Here is a 15,916-nt window from a genome sequence, read left to right on the forward strand (position 1 = left end):
TGCTAGTTGGGGAAGGCTAGCCCTGAGCCTTGCCCCTTCCACTGAAGCCCCACCCATTCCCTGCCCCCAAATCCAGAGCCCCCTCCCCAGGCTGGCTAGTCCCCACCAGCCCCAGAGCCCCAGGAGGGGGAGTGCATGGCACTGCCGCAGCCCTGAGAAGGCAGGTGGTGTGGCCTCAGTCCCTGGAACTCAGTGGCACCACCAAAGCGGGGTCACACTTGGCTGTTTGGGGAGGCACAGTGTCCCCTATTCACAGCCCATGTTACTATTACTGTGAGTTTGTTACTAACATGATTGTCTTCAGAATTGAAGCCCCAGTCTTCTGGCTGGGGAAGGATGGTCCAGTGGCGAAGGTGCTAGCCTGGGCAGGCCAGGATCTAATTCCCTGTTCTCCCACAGACTCCTGGGGTAAGTCACTTGGCCTCTCTGTGCCTCAGTTCCCCATCTATAAAATGGGGATAATAGCCCTGCCCTGCTCCACAGGGTTGACAGGAGGAAGGATAAATACACCTTATGTGTGATTCACATGGAGATTTGTTCCTGGAAGTGTGAGGTGACTCATAGACTTTAAGGTCAGAAGGAACCATTGGGATCAGCTAGGTCAGGGGTTCTCAACCTTTTTCTTTCTGAGGCCCCCCTCAAAATGCAAGAAAAACTCTGGGGCCCAGTGGGGGAGGGTGGTGAGGGGGGCTATGGACCAGAGAATCCTTGGGCATAGGTGTAGTTTGACCTTTATTTTAGGGGCGGGGGGGAGGGTCAGCAGAGCTCGGGCACAGCAGGGTCCAAGGAGGGAGTGCCACCTCCACTCCCTGACTTACCTCAGCAGGCCACCCACCTGTCTGGGGCTGTGTGCCGGTGGCTGCTCCCTGAGAGGTCTGCTGACTCCAGAGCTGGGTCCCCGCCTGGGCAGCTCTGACTGGCTGTGTGAGCAGTCAAAGGGGGCTGGGAGCTGAGGAGCAGCCACAACCCTGGGCATCAGCAGCAAATGGGGAAATGCAATGGCTGCCCTCCCCCATCCATGGCACCACCAGCCAGAGGAGCAGCTGCCCCGCTCTGCCTGGCTCCAACTTCTTGCCTAGAACCTAGCCAGAGGGCAGCTCAGGGAAAGGAGGAGGTGGGGGGGATGGAGCTGCCCCCAGGATTGCCCCACTCTGGGTAAGGTACTGCAGTTTGGGGCGGGTAACATCATCATGCCTCCTCAACTTTGCCCATGGGCTCAAGGTTTCTGCCCTTGTCAGGGTTTCAATCCTCCACCCCCCCTCCCAGCTTCAGTGGGGTAAGAGGGAGCTCAGGATGTCATCCGCGTGCTGCTCCCTGCTTCAGCCCCACTGGGGGGTGCCGGGTCTCAGGGAACCAGGTTTCAGTGGCGGGGCTCCACAGACCCCCTGAAAGGGCTCGCAGACCTTCAAGGGCCATGGACCCCCAATTGAGAACCACTGATCTATGTGGATGCAAGGAGTTTGCTACTGGAGGTAGTGTGTGGGAAACTGCAGGCAGCAACCTTGTGTGTGAGGACATTGCGGAGAGTTAGAAGCTGGCTGCATATGGAGGGAAGTTGTGTGTGTGTGTGTATGACAGAGGAGATTGCAGGGAGCGTGCAGCTGGCTGTGCATGTGCTATGTGTGACAGAGGAGATTGCAGGGAGCATGCGGCTGGCTGTGGGGTGCTGTGTGTGACACAGGAGATTGCAGGGAGAGTGTGGCTGGCTGTGCGTGTGCTGTGTGTGACAGAGGAGATTGCAGGGAGCGTGTGGCTGGCTGTGGGGTGCATGTTGTGAGTCTGTGAGAAGCGTGCAGCTGGCTGTGGCGGCTGGTGTTGAGGGGGTATACAGGCTGCTTGCCAGCTGTCCAGGGGAATAAATCTTCTTGTTTAATCAAAGATAGGAGAGACACTCCATTGTCTTTATACCATACAGCTCTGCTAAAAGCTGCCTTACCATCTGCTCCTCCTTCACCCCCACGCCCAGGGCACTTGGCTTCTCCCTCCTGCCTTGCCCCGTCTGACAGGTGCTGCCCATCTGTCACAAGCAGCAGAGGCACAAACTGCCCGTCCTTTGAGAGCTCTGGGCGGCCCGGCAGCTTGTCTCTCTCACCAATAGAAGCTGGTCCCGTAAAAAACATCCCCTCCCCCACCTTGTCTTCCTTTGAGAACCATTCCCGGGGCTGGTTTGGGAATTCTCCCCTCTCCTTCGTATGGGATGACTTCCCCATCAGGGCTATTTTTTGCTCCACCACAAGAAAGGGTCTTAGATCACAGCGGAGGCACCGCATGGAACTTGAAGGGATTGTGGGCAGAGAGAGAAAAAGGAGGGTGGAGGAAGGGCAGCAAGCACAGATGTAAGAGAGAGAAGAAACCAGACTAAGGGTATGGCTACACTTGCAGCTGTACAGCACTGCCTCAGCGCTTTGAAGTGCGAGTGTGGTTGCGGCGCCAGCGCTGAGAGAGAGCTCTCCCAGCTCTGCACGTATTCCACCTCCCCATGGGGATTAGCTTGCAGCACTGGGAGCCACACTCCCAGCGTTGGGGCACTGTTTACACTGGCGCTTTGCAGCGCTGTAACTTGCTGCGCTCAGGGGGGTGTTTTTTCACACCCCTGAGCGAGAAAGTTGCAGCGCTGTAAAGCGCCAGTGTAGCCAAGGCCTAAAGGTGAGATTTTCCTCTTCTCATTTTGGCCCCATAGCTCCCTTCACATAACTGAGGACCCTAAGGTTTCTTCATGTCTGGGGACAGAACCCCTAAGAGAAGGTGCGAGGAGGGTCACACACCTGCACAAGCTATTATCTTGCTGTATAGTCCCTTTGGAACGTGCATGTAAAGCCCATGCACAGAGAGGCTGCAATCATGTCAGTGGGACAGCTGTCCAGCACGGCTCTGGCTAATGTTTGTAGGGCTAAGTGTCTACAAACTATTAGCTGTGAGATAGTTTCCAAAGGGCAGAGCCAGGCCAGCTAAACTGCTCAAACACTCTGCGATGATACTAACCACATGGCTGAAGTGGAGTTTCCTTATACACCTGCTCTTGTACCGTCCAATCTGAGGCTTGGTCTACACTAGATCAACCTAAAATTTTGCACCCTGAGGGCTGTAGTTAGATTGCCCTAACCCACAGCATAGCTGCATCTAGGTTGCTGGAAGAATTCTTCTGTCAACCTAGCTACCTCCTCTCAGAGAGATGCATTAGTTGCATTAATGGAAAACCCCCTTCTACTGATGTAGGAGCTGGCCACACTCTGGTGCAGTGCTAGAGCTGTGCAGCTGTAGCGCAGCAGCACCTTGATTTCCTCCAGAGAAGAGAAACCACAAAGAGAATTGAAATCCTCTCTTGAGTAGGAATCAAATCCATAGTGGATGTAAATCAATGTAGCTGAAACTGACTCAGAAGGTTTGACACTAGCTGAGGATCTGGCCTTGAACCAAGCTGGATGCACTGTACTCCAGATCAGTTCATCATGTTTGCTGTCCCCAGATGCTGCTGCAAGCCACTTTATAAACTGTTTTCTAGCTTCAGTCCTTTCTGCAATGGGACCAGCTGGGTGGCATGATAGAGCAGAGGCCAGAAGGCAGAAGAAGGGGGAAGGAGTGCATCCTTTGACCTGTGCTCTGTAGACTGGGTTTCCATTTCTTTCCATCTGTTTGGCCTCGGGCTCTGTGCTATTATGGGCAGGACTGCAAGAGCCGCAGGTGCGCTGAGGACAATGTGCAATATTGATTGTATAGAAGGCCACATGTTCTCTTAAAAGAGCCCAGCTTCAGCACAATAACCTCTCAGCTTGGTAATAGGACCCTTTCTCCTTTGAGCTTTCCATTGTTTCCTAAGGAAATGAGAGAGCTGAATAGTTGTAATCTTGTCAGGGGTTCCACCACCGGGCAGTCACTAAGGGGGTTTGGAATAGGCTGACAACATTAGTCAAAGGTATAGCTACACTTGCAAATGTAGAGTGCTTTGCATTAAACCAGCCTTCGTAGAGCGCAGTAGGGAAAGCGCTGCAGTCTGTCTACACTGACAGCTGCAAGCGCACTGACGTGGTCACATTTGCGGCACTTGCAGTGGCATTGGGAGTGGTGAATTGTGGGCAGCTATCCCATACAGCACCTCTTCCCATTCTGGCGCTGTGGGTTGTGGGAAGGGGGCTGGGGAGGCAGGGCATTCTGAGTACTGTCCCAATGCCCCGTGATGCATCGGTTCACATCCCAGCCATCCCTCTGCTTCCGTCCACAATTGGTGCCATCTTTTAACATTTTTTGTACTGTGCGCTCTGTCTTCCCTTTCAGTCTGTGGGAATGGAGCCCAAACTGCTTGGGAATATGCTGACAAGTCTCACCAGAACATCACGTTTGGCAGTCGAGTTATTCCTTAAGATCCAAAGTGACAGCGAGGACTCCAATGATGATATCAACTTAAGTAACGCGTACGACACGAGATTGCTTGTGGCATTCACGGACACGCTCACCACCATGGAACAGTGCTTTGGGCTCGTGAAACAAACACTGAATGATGGGATAACATCCTCATGCAAGTCTGGGATGACAAGCAGTGGCTGCAGAACTTTCGCATGAGAAAAGCCACTTTCATCGGACTGTGTGAGGAGCTCGCCCCCAACCTGCGGCTCAAGGACACAAGAGTGAGAGCTGCCCTGACGGTGGAGAAGTGGGTTGCTATTGCAGTCTCGAAGCTGGCAATTCCAGATAGCTACCGATCAGTTGCTAACCAGTTTGGAGTGGGGAAGTCGACTGTTGGAATCGTGTTGATGCAAGTTTGCAGGGCCATTAATCACATCCTGCTCAGAAGAACTGTGACTCTGGGTAACGTGCATGACATTGTGGCCAGCTTTGAACAAATGGGTTTCCCTAACTGCGGAGGGGCGATAGATGGGATGCACATTCCAATTCTGGCATCAGCCCACCTAGTCTCTGAGTACATTAATTGAAAGGGCTATTTCTCTATGGTTCTCCAGGCGCTTGTGGATCACCGTGAGCGTTTCATTGATATTAACACAGGTTGGCCCGGAAAGGTGCATGACACACACATCTTTCAGGACACTGGCCTGTTCAGGAAGCTGCAAGCTGGGACTTTTTTCCCAGACCAGAAGATCACCGTAGGGGAAGTCGAAATGCCCATTGTGATTCTTGGAGACCCTGCTTACCCTTTAATGCTGTAGCTCATGAAACCCTACACAGGGAGCCTTGACAGCGGCAAGGAGCAGTTCAACAACAGGCTGAGCGGGTGCAGAATGACTGTGGAGTGTACTTTTGGCCGTTTAAAGGGCCGCTAGCACTGTCCATATGGGAAGCTGGACCTGGCCAATAACAGCATCCCCACGGTTATATCTGCATGCTGTACCCTCCATAACATTTGTGAAGGGAAGGGTGAAAGATTCACTCAGGCAAGGAACTTGCAGGTTCAACACCTGGAGGCTGAGTTTGAACAGCCAGAGAGCAGGTCTATTAGAGGGGCCCAGCACGAGGCTGCAAGGATTAGGGATGCCTTGAAGCAGCACTCTAAGGCTGAAAGCCACCAGTAATCTCTGGTGCCCTGCACGGGAGTGAAGTGCAGTGGCTCCAATGTGAGTAGTAATCTGTGTTTGCTACGTATGATACACTGACTTGCAGTGCCTGTTGCTTTTCTGGGCTAAGGTATCTTTTACTTTATGCAATAATAAAGAAAGTTTTCAAAGCAAAATATCCATTTATTGAAAAGAAAATGCATTTACTGAAAAGAAACACAACTGCTTGGGAAACAGAAAGGGCAAGGGGGTGCGGTGGGGAATGGTACAATCACAGATTTGTGTATGTCCTGTTATCAGACTCGGCTTTCCTGTTTGGAGAGCTGTGCAATGAGTGCTGCACTTCAGGATGGCTATACTGCATGGTGATGGGGGTTGAGTACAGTGGGTAAGGGTCGTAGTTTTCAGGGCTGGATGGTGAAGCTACAGGTTTTGGAGGCAGCTAGTAGCAATAAGAACCCGGATGCTGGGGAAAGTGGGTTGAAGGTGACATGGGGGCACAAGGGAGCGCACTGGACTGCTTTAATGCACTGTAACTCGCAAGTGTAGCCAGGCCCATGATCCAAGTTGCTGGGATCTTACCAGAATTTCACTGCCTGCCTGCTTTTCTCAACAGGGGTCCACCAGAAACTAACCTCTGTGAGGAGACTCTAGAAGGTAAATCCACTAGGTTGGTGCTTGATGCTATGCAGTGGAAATACCCCCTGCTGCCCCGCTCCTTGTGAAATCATTCACAGTTGGGCAAAGAGGTGTAAAATGCTCCCAAATTGTCCGGTATCACAAAGCACTTTGCTCTGGGGTCAGTGACAATACAAGATACTGCGCAATTGTGGGTCAGACCCAGGGAGTACTGCAGAAAGCAATGCAGGCTCCAGTATAAAAGTTGAGGGAATGGGTCTCCTCAAATTAGCTACGACACACATTCAGGTAGCCCTGGACAGCAACAGGTATAAAGGGACAACAGATTCCCAGCAAAAATGCCAATGGACTGGCAAGATCAAATGCCCTAGGAAGTAGATTGATTAGATTTTCAGCTCTGTGCAATGGCCTTGGGCAGCCCAATGGTGCAGTGTCTGTCAGTTGCTGAGCGGTGATCTTGTTATTTGCAATTCAGTCCTGGACTCCTTCCGGATTTCCAGAGGCTGTGTGTGTTTCTGGCCAGCTCATCGTCAAAGCAGCCGAGAAGTCCCTCTCTGCAACATGAGTGGATCCTTCATGTCTTTGTTTGTCAGTTGCTTCAGTATGATCGGATCTGAGGGCAGCACCACAGGGATAGTGAGCACTTAGGAAGTTGGAACCGGAATCCAAAATGACCTGGAGATGTTATGGGAGCAGGAACTGCCGGTAACAAGGAGAGATTTGGGACTAATAATAAAGATGCATTTCCTCATGCTGGGGTTGAATAAATTCCTACTCCCACCAGGAAGAAATAAACAGCTCAGATACAAATGAATCCTTAGCAGGTCCCCACAGCACACTTCTTCCAGATCTCCAAGGCCTTTCCGAAGAGATCATTGTCCTCATTTTACAGATGGGCACAATGAGGCACAGTGCTGTTAAATGGCTGGCTAAGGATCACATAACATCATCAAAAATAACACGCAGGCCTCCTGACTTCCATTTCCATGTCCTGGCCACTGGGTAAGGGAGATGCATTTTGGGAGACATAGTCAGATAGCCAGCCCAACAACATTCAAGAAGTGAGTTTATTTTTCTGGTTTCCCTGCTGTCCTGTGCATGGCCTATTCATGCAAATAAGCTAAGCTGTATTTGCTTCAAGGGAGGTCTGAAATTGGGACTGGGACGTTGGGAGGGGTGATGGCCAGGGGAGGACTTCTAGCCCAGCAGTCTGTTCTCTGGAGGAGTTTGAGGAGCACTAGACTAACAGTAGGTGATATGGATCAATGTAGAAAGCTTGCTGAAGATTGTGCAGCTGGCAGATCGTCCCTCCCCTGCATTATTCTATGCAGAAATGCAGGTTGCCTCTGGCAGCAATGTTGAGCTTTTCATGAGGCCCCAGTATTAGGAAGGGCAGCCAGGACTGACTGCAGATGTGCTGCTAGTCAGTTGTGTCCAAGAAAGAAAAAGAAAAGTGTCGAACATAGCTCCAGAAGGTGTGGCAAGGTGTGGCTGGGGAATCCTGTGCCATCAGCGCACACTTCTGGCTGCCTCCACAGCACTGAGGTATCAATATGCTCAGTAATGGCTAGGGTGACCATCTTTCCCTGTGCTGAATATGGGACACCTAGTAAAATAACTAGTGTTCAAGTGAGCTCAACGGCAGTCAATCAGAACTATGCAGTACAAACATTCAAATTAACATCAAGTTGACTGAGCTCCCGGTAAAAAGAAATACTGCGTAGTTGGATTCTTTTAATTTACTATATCTTTAAGTCTTTAGGGTTCACATGAGGAGAGGTGACACAACCACACTCCCATACACTTCTGTCACATGGAGGGGGTGACCGACTGAACTGACCCTCCCTGCTCTGTGCTCTCTGCCCTCGATTTCTGGCTGGGCCCCTGAGATGCCTCTCCTGGTACCTAGCGCTGCATCTTCCCGAGGCAACACATGGGGGAGGGGGCACGTATGGTCACATGCCCCCCTCCCCAGATTTCTGACAGGGTTCACAACAGAATGTGGCCAGCAGTAGCCTTTCGGTGTTGTGCAGAAGGGAAGGGAGGGGAGCTGCCTCCAACCGCAGGGGATGCGGGGGAGGGGCTGGCCTGTATCTTTGCAGAGCTCATCTCTCCTCCCCTCGCTCACCACCACCCCGCTCCCCTGTGGCTGGAAGCAGCTTGTCCCTTCCTGCTTGCACAGTGTTGAAAGAAAGCTAACACCTCCAGACTGCTGCTGGCCACCGATGTAACCCAGCTGCCTCCTGTCCCCTGGCTACAGTGTGGGCAGGAAGGGGTTAAGCCCGAAACCATACATTGTGCAGCAGGACCCAGGGAACCTGACTGCAGGGGCTGCAGCCTCAGGCTCCCTGGGGGCAGGACTCAGGGTGGGGTGTGTGTGTGAAGAAGGGGGGATGTGGATGTTGTGGAGCCAGCAGGATCAGGGCATGAACAGGCTGGAAATTGCTTCCTTCTCCCGCACTGCAGAGCTTAGCTGAGGGGCGGAGAGGCTGCCCATGTCACCAGTGTGTGGGGCTTTGGCCCACACAGGGCTTGGCTTCTCCTGGCCAGCGCCCAAGGCCAGATGGTCTTGGGCTTTCCAGGAGCAGTGGGGGAAGGAAGAAGCCTGCTGGCCAGGCGGTTGGTGAGCTGAGCACTCTGACCATGGGCTGGTTCTCCGCACAGCGCTGGGAGTGGGATGCACGCTGCCGAGGGGGATTTGGAGGAGCAGCAGGGTTGGAGGGATGAAGAGGCAAAGCAGGGAGAGTACAGCGAGAGAGGGAGCACATAACAGGCCAATGGGTGGGCAGTAGAGATGGCACGTAACCAGCTGCTGCCTGACTCCTGTCCGTACTCACCAGCTACCACAACTCTCAGTGCACAGCCAGTGCTGGCTGGAAACGGAGCAGGGCCCTGCTGCGGAGAGCTGGCATGCAGCGGGGGCTGCACTGATGGACCAGCAGGGGGAGTAGCCGACCCCACCACCAGCCTTGCACACCCACCCCCATCATCAGTCACTGGATGCCCCCACTCACTGCTGGTGGGCAGGCGTCTGGTGATCAGGGATCCAGCCAGCAGCAGGACCCGCTAGTACTTGTGGTGGTGGGGTGGGGTGGGGGACAGAAAATACAGGAGAATTTGTCCATTTTTAAGAAAAAGTTGGGACACCTGCAGGCTGGCTTAAATACGGGACTGTCCCTTTAAAAACAGGACATCTGGTCACCCTACTAATGGAAGGTTCAAAACCAGAGAGGCCTTGCCCAGTTTGCAAGCAGCCAGGCCACAAGTTAGGGCACAGCCGAGAGCAAAGTTAATTTTTCAGAGACTCTCTGGCCAAAAGGTAAGAGGAGCAATGGAGTGAGTGCTCTGCAGCGGACGTGACCAGGGATGACAGGAACGTCGCCCCGCTCCCAGTGCCATGCAGGGATACGTGGAGCAGGGCTTGTACCATGCAGAATGGGGGGGAATTAGATTTTCATGGGGCTGGAAGCAGAGATGGAAGGGGCTTATCTTGGTGGATCAGAGCAAATATTACATAATAAGGCCATAATTAAAGCCAGGCAGAGAGGTGCAGGATGATTTGTAACTACATAATTACACAACCTGCTCAGGTCATTCATGGAGGGGGTAGGGGGCAGGGGCTGCTGTGCTCCAGTCTCTCCTTACACAGAATAGTCCATTGAGCCGTATGTGACAGAGCTTCCTGCGCCAGTGTGGCATGCCAAGTCCTGCACCCCACCTGTCCCTGCTTCGGAGCGCCTGGACTTGAGTGCTGGCTTTCTACTCTGTCACATCCAAGAACTTTCCTGGCCCAATGGGGCTCAAAGACAGGCCCCAGTTCAGGGTCTCCCAAATGCTGACCCATTTGCAAATCAGAGATGTGTCTAAAATGGAAACCTTACCCCTCCAGGGCTGATTCTGATCCCCCCACCCCACATACTCCAACACACCCTGTCTGGAGTGCTTCAGGCCTCTGGGGCCTTGAGGGACGGGCGGGACATGGTCAGACAGCAGCCAGCAACCTTGGGGCCCTGTTGAGAAGAGCATGCAGGACTCTGATGAGAGAAGAAACACGGTATCCTTTGGCTCTACCGAGAGGGCTGCTAGTCCTCCTTTCTGGTAAGAGCTGGTAGATCAGAGAAGGGGCCATTGCTTTGCCAGGTCTGCAGTTCAGAGGGAAATCTACACTTGGCTTTGTTGCCAGAAATGTACCACCACTGTCCCACTGATGGTATCAATGGTGGGAGTGCTAGTGTAGACAGGGCCTGCTGGGGTTCTAATCACAGTGTCATCCAACCCTGCTCAGAGTCAGACTTGCTTCAACAATGTCATCACCTGTCTATACTAGGACTCACCTGTAGCTTCTATGTGTACTATCAACAGCAGGCAATGTGGGCCAATGTTCAGGGGGCTGGACTGAGACTCACGAGAGCTGGGTTCTGCTCCTAGCTCTGCCACTGACCTGCTGGGTATCTTTGGGCATCACGTCCCCTCTCCGTGCCTCAGTTTCCCTGACCCCACTCTCACTATGTATGCGTACACCCCCTAGCATTGTGGGCCCTGATCTCAGCCTCTGGGTCCTGCTGTAATGCAGCTCATAACAATAATTGGAGAGGGAGAATGAAGTGTAGACAAGGCAGGAGAAGAGAGGCAGCCCTTTGTCTGCATGGGGTCCTCCCCCAGCAGCTGCTTCCGTGTGCTGTTTACATTGACACGGTAATGCCTGGAATGCAGCTATTTCCTCTTCCCCTCCCCATACAATGCAAAGAGGGACAAGAGGCAGCAATTTGCTCACCTCAGGTCAAAGATTAGCCCCCTCCCCTCACCTCCAAGCAGCCCCTGCATAGTGCCCCCCTTCCCAGCATTATCTCAGCAGGGAAATGCAGAGTCACACCCCACCCCCAGCCCCAGGGTTCCAGGAAATCCCTGCCCTAGCTCAGCTGGGGACCTTGAGAAGCAAAGGATGGCATCTCAGTGGGCATACTGTAAGAGAAACTGTCCTCGCACTTCTGAGGGGCCCACTTCTGCCCGTGCGTGTACGCCCATGGTGGTGGGGTGCTGACTATGGAGCAAGTATCTTGCTGAACATGATTGAAGGGTTCAACTACTTCCCTGGCTAGAAAGTTGCTAATTTTTTATTATTTGTTTGTACTGCAGTAGCACCCAGGAGCCCTGGTAATGAGCCAGGACAACATTGTGCCAGGTGCTGTACAAACAAACCCAGAACAAAATGATGGTCCCATCCCCACCCCAAAGAGGTTACAGTCTGACATGGTTTTCTGGCCAGTGCAGAAGGGACTATTGGAAAGCAGGTTTAGGAACAGTTCCAGGGGTCATAGGCACAGCTGCCATGGAAATTTACTGACCTGGCTGAAGTTTCTGGAAGAAAGGTATTTTGGAAGGGAAAGATATCAGTCTGCTAATTGATTCCCACCCCAGCCAGGAAAGTAGGATGGTGCCTGGAGAAATCTGGAAAGTCATTGTATCCAACCAAAAACGCAAGTGGTACAGAGAGCCATTGAAGAAACATCACCTAGTGCGAGAGAAATCTCCTTTCAGTCTCTCCCAAGTCTGTTGGAAGCTAGTTCAGATCAAGAGCCAGCCGGAACCACAGCTCATATCTCAATGGCTACAATCCGGACCAACTTTTCAGATGAATAAACATTAATAAACTGCCCTTCTTCCAACACCCTGCTCTGACATCCACCTTGAGGCCTGAGCAGGTCTGGCACTCCCCAGGATTGTTTACCTTAGGGTAAGTCATCACTGCACAATTAACCTGAGATCTTACCTTAGTGTCAGCTCGAACTCCCCACCCATCCACACAGAAGTGCCGTGAACCTGGGGAAGCTATAAGCCCAGGGCTAACTGGCTGGGCTGGGGATGAGCAGGGGGGTTAGAGCCCAGGCTGGAGTGAGGATGCAGGCAGTCACCTGAGTGCTGGCAGTCCTCCAGTGTTCTTCCCACAGTTCATCCCCAAAGGACAGCCGAGTTCTCCCACAGTTGGCACAGCTGACTGGGAAAGAATCCCAGAACCTCTCGCACAAAGGACCATGGTTTCTGTCCCAGATCCACACAGGCAAGTGCAGAATCAATGAAAATACATTAAAATGGGTAGGGTGTTGCTGTGGGGATGCTCGCATCTGAGCTGGGCCTACTCTAGTGCAAATCACCAGTGTTATATGTGCAGTAAAGACATACCTTAACTAGAGTGGAGGTGAATAAGAAGGGATACAATAAAGGTTTACAAAATAATGATTGCTAAAGAGAAGGTAAATCAAGTGCTCCCATTCACCTCTCCCCCCCATCATACAAAAACAAGGGGACAGTCAAGGAAAATTAAAGGTGACAAATTGAAAACTGGTACAAGGAAATTCCCTTTTTCCCCCTTTAAACACACGTAATTAGCATGGGGAACTCAGCACAAGAGGTCACTAAGGTCAAGAATATAGAAGGATTAGACAATAATGTGGATAATGAGAACATCCATAGGGCTTGTCTACATCAGAAAGTTGCAGCGCTGGTGAGGGAGTTACAGCGCTGCAACTTAGGAGGTGTACACATCTGCAGGGCACCACCAGCGCTGCAACTCCCTGTTTGCAGCGCTGGCCGTACTCCCGTTTTGTCTCGGGTGTAGAGGATCCAGCGCTGGTGATCCAGCGCTGGTAATCAAATATAGACACTTACCAGCGCTTTTCTTGACCTCCGTGGAATAAGCAGGTATCCCAGCATACCTGAGGAAGCCTCTGGTAATCAAGCTGGTCTCCTTCCCCGGTTTGCTCTCGCGTTCCCCGAACAAGCAGGTCTTCTTCCCTGCGGTTTGCAGGGTGGTTCCGGGAAACGCGAGAGCAAACCGCGGCGAAGCTGGTCTCCTTCCCCGGTTTGCTCTCGCGTTCCCCGAACCCCCGAGCAAGCAGGTCTCCTTCCCCGCGGTTTGCTGGGTGGTTCTGGGAACGCGAGAGCAAACCGCGGCGAAGCTGGTCTCCTTTCTCGGTTTGCTCTCGCGTTCCCCGAACCCCGAGCAAGCAGGTCTCCTTCGCTGCGGTTTGCAGGGTGGTTCGGGAACGCGAGAGCAAACCAGGAAAGGAGACCAGCTTCGCTGCGGTTTGCTCTCGTGTTCCCCGAACAAGCAGGTCTTCTTCCCTGCGGTTTGCAGGGTGGTTCGGGAACGCGAGAGCAAACCGGGAAAGGAGACCAGCTTCGCCGCGGTTTGCTCTCGCGTTCCCCGAACCACCCTGCAAACCGCAGGGAAGGAGACCTGCTTGCTCGGGGTTCGGGGAACGAGAGAGCAAACCGGGAAAGGAGACCAGCTTCGCCGCGGTTTGCTCTCGCGTTCCCCGAACCTCCCTTGAAGCCGCCCAACAGCGCTGCAGTGTGGCCACATCTAACACCACTTGCAGCGCTGGTTGCTGTAAGTGTGGCCACTCTGCAGCGCTGGCCCTATACAGCTGTACTAATACAGCTGTAACAACCAGCGCTGCAAAATTTTAGATGTAGACATGGCCATAGTTACAACAGACAGGACAATAATTTATATGAAGGGATATAATAAAATTTAGTAAAAATTATTAATACTTTGCTGTTATATGGTGCTTTGCCTAAGTAGATCTCAAAGCACTTCACAAAGGACATCAATATTGTTATCCTCATTATAAAGATGAGGAAACTGAGGCATATAGAAGTGAAGTGACTAGTCCAAGCTCACCCAGCAGATCAACTCATCCTGCATCATGATATAAGTCAACCACTAACTGTTAGCAGATTATTCAATAATTCTTCATCCACTGTCCTGTGAAGCATTTGGCTCTGCCCCCAGTCGGAGCCAGGATACTCTACTCAACAAATGCCTGATCTGATCATCAGGGCTGTTCCTTATATTCCTAAAAGTGGCTTCTGAACTGTGCACCAAGGGACCATGTGGCTTTTAGCCAGGTCAAGACTGTCCTGGTGGTTGGTTCCGGCTGTCTGAAGTAGTTTCACCAGAATGGCCCTTGTATACATGGTCTTTCCTAGAAAGTTCCATTTGCACCTCTCTGGATAGACAGCAATTCTGCTCACTGGCTGCAGCTGTATTAAGAAGTGCAGCTGAATGTGTGCAAAGTCTTTTGCCTGGATGTGCAGTCCTGCAGAATATATTGTTTATTATTTGATTGGTCGGTGGTAGCATCTGGGAGCCCCAGTCGTGTGCCAGGACCTTTCTATGTCAGGTGCTGTACAAACGCAGAACAGTGCTCTAAGCCTACATCCTTAGAAGAGGGTCTAAACACCGGTTTCATATCTAATTCCTGGTTTGGGGGCATCAGCTGTTTTGTTTAGTCAGCCGTCAAATACATGTGGCTTGTAGCTAAAATGAAGGGGTGCTGACATTTGCCCCCACAGAATCAGATTCCCGTTCACTGGACTATATTTCTAAGGCCAGAATCAGCATCCCAGCATTTTCAACCTTGGAAATGAATCTCCACCATCAAGAACTTCCTTTATAGTGCAACCCGCATACTGGCCAGACAAAGATGCCAAGCAACTGCTCAGGCTACATCCCAGAGCATTTCAAACCATAAAGCTCAGTGTGGGTGGGGAAGAGCATACTTGGCCCTCAGCCCTTGTGCTGTTCTCCAGGGCACTGATAAATGAATCTGAAATAAGTCCCTTCTTGTCTTCTACTGGCTCCCCCCAGACACACGTGCACAAGGGCCCCTCAGACATGTAGCTGCTGCCGTCTGCATTGGCTCTGAGACAGCAGATGGTCAGAAGGGCTACAGAGAGAGGAGGGCAGGTGCAGGGAAAATTGCTAATTAGATACGGAACATTAAACTTCCATTCTAGAAAGCTGGAATTCAGCACCAAACCCCCCTCCCCCAATCTAGGCCTGGGAGTTTGGCTGGTGACTTCTCAATAAGCCACATTCTCCCCTAGAGGCTGCGGCTTCCCACACCGAGCTTTGTCTGAGGGAAGAAAGGGTTTTTAGCACTCGAGAAACTTCTTCACTTGTGGGGCACTTTGGCCCTGATCCAAAGACCTATGGCGTTTTTCCATTGACTTTGGATCAGGTCCTTTAAGAGAGAAAAATGATTCAGTTATGAAATGTCATGTTGGAGTGACAAATGCAGGCCAGTAAAGTGAGCGGCAGCCCCTGAAAATGCCAAGGACTCTGAAAATCCAAGGCAGAACATTTTGGTGGAATAAATCATTTCTGATTAATACATTAATAATGAGCCTCTCCCCGCCCCCCAACTACTCCCCCAAATAATGCCGGTGCTATTTCTGCAGAACAATGGGATTGTGTGATTAGTAGCCAATCCCTGGGAACCAGGGAAAATGGCAGGACAGGGTGCTTCTTGTTTGAAAGTACCGCGACCACTCTATAAAAGGAACAATAATAATGCTGTGCAGCAGCAGCACTGACTCCAAAGCCAGAGCACTCAGTCAGCGCTGGCACAAGACACCAGCTCGCTGTGTGCTCTCTCCATTGCCCTCTCAAAGGCTGCTCTTCACTGTCTTCCTCTCGTTCCTGCTCATCTTAGGCCTCGTCTGCACCAGGGAATGCAGTGCACCAGCTCTCACCAGCCACTCCACTTTCAGAAGAAGCAACTTGCAAGAAAAGAAGCTCCAGCCTTCATGTGAATTTCAGCCCTGCTGGAGGTGGGGGGGGGGAAGCCCCCTTCTGATTGGCCGCCTTCTCCACTGCCCTGCCTCCTTCTGGGGAAGGGCAGCCATTCACGTTTGCTGCAAGAGACAGGTAGAGCTTTCCTCACTCCCCTTGAGAGCCATGAGGAATTTCTGGAGAAGGGCCAAGG

Source organism: Gopherus flavomarginatus, chromosome 8 (assembly GCF_025201925.1).
Source record: "Gopherus flavomarginatus isolate rGopFla2 chromosome 8, rGopFla2.mat.asm, whole genome shotgun sequence".
Classification (NCBI taxonomy): Eukaryota; Metazoa; Chordata; order Testudines; family Testudinidae; genus Gopherus; species Gopherus flavomarginatus.